Here is an 8753-nt window from a genome sequence, read left to right on the forward strand (position 1 = left end):
AAATCACAAGCAGAATGTGATACATTGCAGAGGACCTTACAAGACTGGAAGATTGGGCATCCAAATGGCAGATGAAATTTGATGTGGACAAGTCCAAGTTGATGCATATAGGGAAAAATAACCCTTGCTGTAGTTACACGATGTTAGGTTCCATATTAGGAACTACCACCCAGAAAAAGATCTAGTGGATAATACTTTGAAATTGTTGGCTCAGTGTGCTGCAGCAGTCAAAAAAGCAAACAGAATGTTAGGAATTATTAAGAAGGTGTATTGCGCCCCACCCGCGGTTGACCTGCGCACGGGACCGCTCACCTTCAGGGTCACACAGCGGGTCCTGGTCCTGTCTCCCTCGCAGCCCTTGCAAGTCCAGCCAGGCCCCGGCGTCCCACGGCGGCGGTCACCGGACCTTCAGTCGCACACCGAGCCTCACGCCAGGCCTCGGCATCTCAGCAGCTAGCCACCCCCATACGTGCACGCGAACCAGGTGCCCTGATGTAGGTTTCAGGGCAGGACCTAGTTCCGCAGCGCACCCTGATTGAACTCTTGTTAAAAGGAAGATCCTGGCCTCACTTCTTGCCTTGGCAATAGGGTCGGTTTGTTCCTGAGATTGTCCTTGCTCGTGTACCTGCTTGCTTGTTCTTAGTCTTGTTCCAGGATCCTTCTGTTCCAGTTCCATTCCTGATAGTACCTGCTTCCTTGCCTGCTTGTTCCTGTGTTCGTTGTTCGTCTCCCTGGTCTTACCTCGGACTGACTTTCTGGTAAAGACCTCAGCTTGTTCCTGACCTGCCTGCCTGCCTGCCGCCTGCCAAAGACCTCAGCTTGTTCCTGACCTGCCTGCCTGCCTGTCTGCCGCCTGCCAAAATCCTCAGCTTGTTCCTGACCTGCCTGCCTGCCGCCTGCCAAAGACCTCAGCTTGTTCCTGACCTGCCTGCCGCCTGCCAAAGACTTCAACCTGCTCTTCGACCTTGCCTGACCTCTGGATCTTGACCTTTACTTCGTTGACCATTCCTCGGACTGATTCTTGGACTTTGACCTTGCCCACCGGACCTTGCTTGATTCTGGCTCTGTCCCTAGTCTTGTCCTCACCAACTCTATTCTGGTTCGCTCTCTTCCAACCTGTCTCCAGCTTCGAACCTGATAGCGCTCTTCCAGTGTCTGCGGGCACGCCAGACTCTGACTCTCCCAAGAGACCCTGCGAGGCCCACCTAAGTCCCAGCGGCCCGGGTCCCTACGGGTTCCTCCCGGGGGGACCTCGGGCTTCCAGCGGTGAAGACCTACACTGCTTCTGTCTCCCTCCGTGCTTCGCCCCCTGTGGCCAGTCCCTGTACTGCCACAGGACAGGGGTCCAGCCCCAAGCGCAACAGAAGGGAATGGTTAACAAAAACGTAAAATGTCATAATGCCTCTGTATCGCTCCATGGTGAGACCGCACCTTGAATACTGTGTACAATTCTGGTCGCCGCATCTCAAAAAAGATATAGCTGCAATGGAGAAGGTACAGAGAAGGGTGACCACAATGATAAAGGGGATGGAACAGTTCCCCTATAAGGAAAAGCCGAAGAGGTTAGGGCTCTTCAGCTTGGAGAAGAGACGGCTGAGGGGAGGATATGATAGAGGTCTTTAAAATAATGAGAAGTTTTGAACGAGTATATGTGAATCAGTTATTTACACTTTTGGATAATAGAAGTACTAGGGGGCACTCCATGAAGTTAACAAGACTAATCAGAGAAAATTCTTTTTCACTCAACGCACAATTAAATTCTGGAATTTGTTGCCAGACATGGTTAGTGCAGCTGGGTTTAAAAAAGGTTTGGATAAGTTCTTGGAGAAGTCCATTAACTGCTATTAATCAAGTTGACTTAGGGAATGGCCTCTGCTATTACTGGCATCAGTAGCATGGGATCTTCTTGGTGTTTGGGTATTTTCCATGTTCTTGTGGCCTGGTTTGGCCTTTGTTGGAAACAGGATGCTGGGCTTGATGAACCCTTGGTCTGACCAAGCACGGCAATTTCTTATGTTCTTAAGATCAATGGACCGAAGTATCACTATTTATTTGACAAACTTGCATGGTATCAACTGAGTCATGCTATCAAGTCCTGTCAGGGTTGTTGGTTGGTAACTGCTAGCTCCTAGAAAATCTGGTTGATCCATTAAGCTAAGCAGGCATTCACAGGTAGGCAAGGTTGGTGGCCAGACCGAGGTCAAGACAGGCAGAGAGCAGAGTGAAGTCAAGATCCAATCTGAGGTCAAGGCAGGCTGAAGGCAAGGTGAAGTCCAGGTTTGGTCCAAGATCAAGGCAACAGGAATAATACCTAAAGAGAGGACACAATTATACAGACAAGAGCAGGAGGACTTGGATGGAGTAGGGCATGGAGACACTCATGGATCAGTAACAACAGGAACATGGAGGGACAAAGTCTGAAACAACCAGAAGCATGCTAAGGCAACTAACACTGCAGAGGAGCAGGAGACCTGTTGCAAAGCCACCAGTAGCAGTGATACCAGGGTTTAATTCCCCTGACAACATAACATCAGTAGGCACCATGAAGAGAATTCCTGCCATGGGGCCTATATATGTTTGATGTGCGTGCATGTGTTCGCCTAAGAATCAGCGAGCATGCAGTAGCATGGCGGTGGCAGTGAGGTGTCCCATGGCGAGATAGGCTGGCTATGGTATGGCTACTGCGGTCATCCAAATGTAAGACTGAGATTGATCTTTGTACTGTTTTGGAATTTTACTCCTGGGGGGATTCTGTGCAAAAAAATTGAAAATTCTGCAACAAAAAATTGAAAATTCTGCGCACACATTTTCTGAATTCTACAAAATTCTGCACATTTATTTTTCAAAATAACAGAATATTTTTTGCAACTTCTTCTGCATTTCAGTGCAATGAGTGTCCCTGGCAACTTGGCTCATCTGCCAGCAGTGTCAATTGCTGTTGCTGGCAGATGAACCAAGATGACAGGGACTACTACAGTTGTTGCTAACCTCTCCACCTGAGTATCCATGCTCACTGTCTCTCTTACATGATATCAGGCATATGCTTTCTCTCACATGCCATCTGTCACACACATGTTCTTTCTCTCTCTCCCTTCTCTCTCTCCCTCTTCTCCTTGCTTGCTTACCTCGAGCTGTCGTGCTGTGCCGCGATGCAATGCCCCCACTCTCCATGCACCACCTGACTTCCCTCCCTTCTCTCTCTCCCTCTTCTCCTCTCTTTTTCCCCCTCTTCTCCTTTCCCCCTTCTCCCTCCACTCTGTTCCCCTCCCTTCTCTCTCTCCCTCTTCTCCTTTCTTGCTTACTTTGAGCCGTCATGCCGTGCTGTGATGCAATGCCCCCACTCTCTGTTCGCCACCTGACTTCCCCTCCCTTCTCTCTCTCTCCCTCTTCTCCTCCTCTCTTCTTCCCCCTCTTCTCTTTTACCCCTTCTCCTTTCCCACTCTTCTCTTTTACCCCTTCTCCTTTCCCACTCTTCTCCTTTCCCCTTCTTTCTCCCTTCCTTCTCTCTCACTCTTCTCCTCCTCGTTTTCCCCTTCTCTCTCTTTCCCCTTCCCCCTCCCTTCTCTCTCCCTCTTTCCTTTTTCCCCTTTTCTCTCTTTCCCTCTTCTCTCTTTTCCCCTCCCTTCTCTCTCCCCCCTCTTCTCCCCTTGCTGCTTGCTCCTTTAGCCGCTGATGCCGTGCTGTGATGCAATCCGCACCACCTGACGTCGCTGTGGCCGCTGTCCGGATTGGCCGCTGTGCGTGCGCGGCAAGCTTCCAGTTCGTTGTTATCCATTTCCGGCGAGGGCAGAGAGGGAGTAAATCTGCACCGCGGTGCAGAAATATGTATGGTGGCACTGAAAACTGCAGGAACTGCGACGGGAGACTAAATCTGCAAGGTGAGGGAGGAAATCGGCACAGAGGAGAAAGTCTGCGCAAATTCTGCAATCCGCAGTAGCGCAGAATTCCCCCAGGAGTAGAATTTGTGTTGCTGTTTGGTGCACTAGTTACTGGTGTATCACTTCTTATGGATTTTGTTTTACTTGCCATCAATGCCAGTAAAGAAGTTTTATTTTTTGAACAGTCCTAGGATCTATGTGATGTTTTTTGGGTACCTGGACTGGGCTAATGAGCGGAAGAGCCTCAGTGAGAAGAAACTCTAAGGGCCTCGTGGACAGACTTGTTTTCCCCCTGTGCGGTAACCCCAGGAGTTCATGGAGCCTGCTTTTGGCCGTGAGCATCCCCATGCCCGGGACCAAATCAGGGCAGGGGCTACAATAGTATTATATATAGACAAAAAATACCATCCAAACAATTACACGTGAAATGTTTATTTTTGCTACATATCGTTCACCTTCCAATCATAAAGCCCTAGCTCTGGAACTTAGTTTCAGAAACTTCAGTGGAAGATAGCCACATTGGCAATTAGCTAAAAATCTACCTTACATTGCGTTATTTGACCGTGCATTGTAAGAAATGCAATAGAAGCTTCACTTAAAAATCAACATACTGCTTGAAATACTTCCTAATTTCTAGAGATGGTTACCCGGAAACATGCAAATAGCACATCCTAGGACTGGCCCCAGACACAGGAATAGGATCCTCACTGTACAGGCTGTATTTTTTTGTAATGGAGGGGTAAAAGGAATGCTACAGAAATGGTAACACAATACTTTACCTATTATTGAAGTACAGGCAATAAGAGGAGAATCAAGGGGGGGGGGGGGGCTATTTTTAGAAATAAAAGGCTTAGGAAAAGGAGTTACAGGCATTATTTACAAAATAAAAATTACAAAGTGACTGTTTTGGAGAGCTTTTAAAGTCAGAACTGTTTGACAAGTTCAAGGCAGAAAGCACTGTGATGTTAGCTGCTTACCCACGTCTAATTTGATACATTTAGGATGGCTCCAGTTCATTTTTTGTTTAAATCACACATCGAAAAATCCAGCAGCTGTTCCCTCTAGATTGCCAAAAAGATAACAAGTATAAAACACAGAACAGAAGACAAAGATTCTTCCATATTTTCTCAGTATTAGCTGTCCAAAAATATTTCCTACCTTTAATATGTAAGCAGCACTTTTAGCTTATCACTATCAAGTACTATCTACTGCAGTGTGGTTTCATGTAGACACGCAACAGAGTGACAGTATGCATGTCGCTCCAACATTTATCCAGCTCTTTTTCTTCCAAAAGTCTTTAAACATTCAGTAATTTTTTAAGCACATCCTAGTTTAAATAGAATCTAAAAGCTTTAGCAAACGCTCAATTTTGGACACAGAGTGCAGTATAGCGTCCCAAGACTAAAACGTGAAGATTTATAGAATATTATGACTCTTCCAGCTGTAAATGAATAAGGAATAGGATATTTTTTTCTAACTCAATAATGCATGAATCAGCCTGAGAAAGCAAAAGAATAGTATACTTTAAAAAAAAATTAGATTATACTAATTCTTTACAAAGTGCTCTAATGAAAAATGGTTAATGGCTGAAACACTATAAGGCAGTGGTTATGGTGCAGGTGCAAAATCTGATACTCTATCCTCCCTCGGGAGTTAACTTGTACACACTGTGAAATATCAATTAAAGTTTATAGTTGCCTGTACCAGCTAAATGTCTTTTTCATGGGAAATTTTCATCCTCTCTTATGAAAAAAATCATTTTGGGTTAAAATGTGTATTGCATTATACAGGCATCTTGAGTTATTAAGAAATAGATTTATTTTATAAGCAGGCTGTAAGCATTCTTTGCTGTTTTTATGAGGTCATCTACATGACTTTTAAATGGGGCACCAGGCCAACCCCGATTCTCACATCAGTTCATTAATTCACACAGCTGTCTTGAAAAACTACAAGAATAATATATACTATGGGGTAGATGAGAGGAGTTGATTTCAAGGTTGCAATTCAATCAAGGGATCCCGTTGACATCAGAAAGTATGAGAAGAAAGCCTAAACTGTTTGTGAACAGCAGCCGCCATGTGACTGATATGCAACCTACTTAGTTAATCTGTTCCCCTCCTCTCCCCACCTTATATATGGAGGAAAGGTGCACACAGTATGCATGGGGAGTCTATTTATGTATCTGACATGCCTGGTTAATGCTTTTCAGCACTTTAATAGTGTATTATATAATGAATAGAACATTATTTATTCATCTACTTTACATTCTGCCTTTCAGAAACTTCAACGTGGATTACAATGAGGTACTGTGGGTATTTTTCTCAGTCCCCAGAGGACTCACAATCTAAGGGCAGGAATCATCGTTCCTCACAGAATGATTAATCCCGTGAAAAAGGGGGTGGGGCAAAGGGGGGGGCGGGCCTGCAAAAGGCCGTAGCTGTTTGCCCTGCGGTGGTGCGATTTCGCCGGCCGCAGTGCAGCCGGCTGCAGCCTTTCGCAACAAATAGCGACACTGTAAAGGATTTAGCTATTCGCCGTGCTACTGCCGGTGAGAATGTTCCTCACATTATTGCCGGCAGCAGTGCCACGGCCGGCTCCTCCCCGCCCAGACTCCTCTCCCCAGCTAATTTAAATCCTATCGCACGCGAAAAGGCCCTTTTCGCGTGCGATAGGGGTTTATCGCATGTGATAAGGCCCTAATGCACGTGATAAATGTTTAGAAAATAACCCCCTAAGTTTGTTCCTGAGGCAATGGAAACATAGCTGTAAATAGATGCAAAGGGTTTTCCTTAGTACAAAAGAATATGAAACTGCAGCAAGTAACATAGGATAGTCAGCTGATAAGGATCTTTTGATCCATCCATTCTTCCCAATACTCCCACATACTGAGTCACCATAGACCCTACTTGATCACCATTAGTTTGCCTCTCTTGTCCTGATCACTTCCTTCTGCATCTGTCCCAAGTAATCTTGCATTCTGTCACTCTTGTTTGCTAACACCTCTGCTGATAGGCAATTCCAGGCACGCACCACTTTCTCAGAAGGATAGTCACTTTCAAAGAGGCATGCGGGCACACATGCGCCCTGGGATGTGGAGATTTTATAACATATGTGCACATACACACGTATGTTATTAACACAGGCATGCAGGATTCCCATGGCATTCCGCTTTCTCCCACTTGACAAAAACACTTCACTCCTTTAATAGGTTAACTGAAGTTTATTAAATAATAACTTTACCCGAGCCAAACAACTTGAAATACACAAATAACCAAACACATCATCACCCCACCCCTTGCCAATCCTTCTTTGATGGATGACTCCTGACCACCACATTATAGTCCATACCCCAGTGGTGGCCCAACTAATTCCATTCCTCAGACTGCCCCCATATCAGTGGACCTCCGCCACCTGCTTGGTCCTCTCAGCAACGTCCCAACTGTAGAGAGCCAGCGGCACAAGCAGTGACCTCACGGTCTTCCAGCAGCCTCTATAGAGGCCCCCCGCCAGTGACACGAGGCCTCTCCACCTCAACCCCCTCCCTGGTCAGAACATGCTGTTCATTACATTGCAACCACTTGGCTTAGATGTCCTGCCATAAACACAAATAACCTTCTCATCCTTGTTCCCTCCACTGCAGCCTGCCATTAAAACATAAATTAATTTTCTAATGCCCCTGAAGCAAATTATTAAAAAGGTCTATCCTCACATCAGATAGATGAGTCCCTTATAATAACCCGGCAAGGCTGGGTTATTATAGTTCCCCAGCCTGCTGTCAACAGCCCAGGCCACAGGGAACTTTCTCACTGATGGCCCTTTAAATTGGAGAGAGAGACGCGTGCATAGAGTGGCTGGCAGGAGAGATGGTGTCAATGGCATCGGTTGAGGTGGAGGCATCAGCTCCCTAATGCCGGACCTGAGCGGGGAGCTGGCGGTGCCTGTACAGGAGTGGAAGACTCCTGCTCTGAATGGTAAGGAGAGCCGACCACGGTGGTTTGTGGTCGGCAAGTGCAACAGTACCCCCTCCTCTACACACCCTCCCTGGGGGCTTGGGCTTCTCGGGATGGGCAAAGTGGAATTGTCTAAGTAGGCCTTTGTCTAAGATGTTGGAAGCGGGTTCCCATGTGTTCTCCTCTGGGACAAAGCCCTCCCAGGAAATCAGGTATTGCCATCTCTTAAGGCATCGCCTCAAGTCCAGGACTTCTTTTACCTGATAAATCTGTTCCTTCTCAGATCACAGGTTTTGGGGTTCAGGAGGCTTCCAATGGGGCCACGACAGGACCAGAGGCTTGAGGAGGATTTTCATGGATTTTGTTATGGATTTTCATGGATTTTCATGGATTTTCATGGATTTTCAAAGATGAAGGCACTCGCAACTTGGCTCTTCAAGAAAGCCTATGATCTCACTTAAACTCATTCAAATATATTTAGTAAAACCTGATCTCACAATAATTTTGTATCCTGAATTATTTTTAAATCTTCTACATTAATAATTCCTTGAATTATTTTCCATTGTTGTAATAATTAATAACTTCTTTAATCTTATATCTTTTTACTACTTTTATATTAATGCAGTTTGAAATTTATTATCTTTCTACATTGTAATTCAATGCTATCTTTGTAAACCATTGTGATCTACTTTTGGAATGACAGTATATAAAAGGCTCAAATAAATAAATATATAAAACTGATATGTGACAGGTCCAATATGCCTGATAATCAAAAAAGGTCCAATACAGCGAGGAGCCAATTTCATGGAGAGTACCCTGAGTTTGATGTGGAGAGTTCTGAGCCAGACTCTATCCCCAGGGTTGAATTGGGGTGCCACTCGAGGTATTTGTGACTTGGATTGGCCACTGTTGGAAACAGGATGCT

The 8753-nt window shown here is 45.6% G+C and overlaps 1 long non-coding RNA gene across 1 annotated transcript; it reads left to right on the forward strand.

Annotated features, from left to right (window-relative positions):
• Positions 1 to 3793: 3793 nt before the first annotated feature.
• LOC115086257 lies at positions 3794 to 8176 on the forward strand. The gene is made up of 3 exons (XR_003855189.1): positions 3794 to 3878; positions 6157 to 6181; positions 8112 to 8176. It is a non-coding gene; the product is annotated as an uncharacterized LOC115086257 (long non-coding RNA).
• Positions 8177 to 8753: the final 577 nt, after the last annotated feature.

Source organism: Rhinatrema bivittatum, chromosome 2 (assembly GCF_901001135.1).
Source record: "Rhinatrema bivittatum chromosome 2, aRhiBiv1.1, whole genome shotgun sequence".
NCBI classification, from domain to species: domain Eukaryota; kingdom Metazoa; phylum Chordata; class Amphibia; order Gymnophiona; family Rhinatrematidae; genus Rhinatrema; species Rhinatrema bivittatum.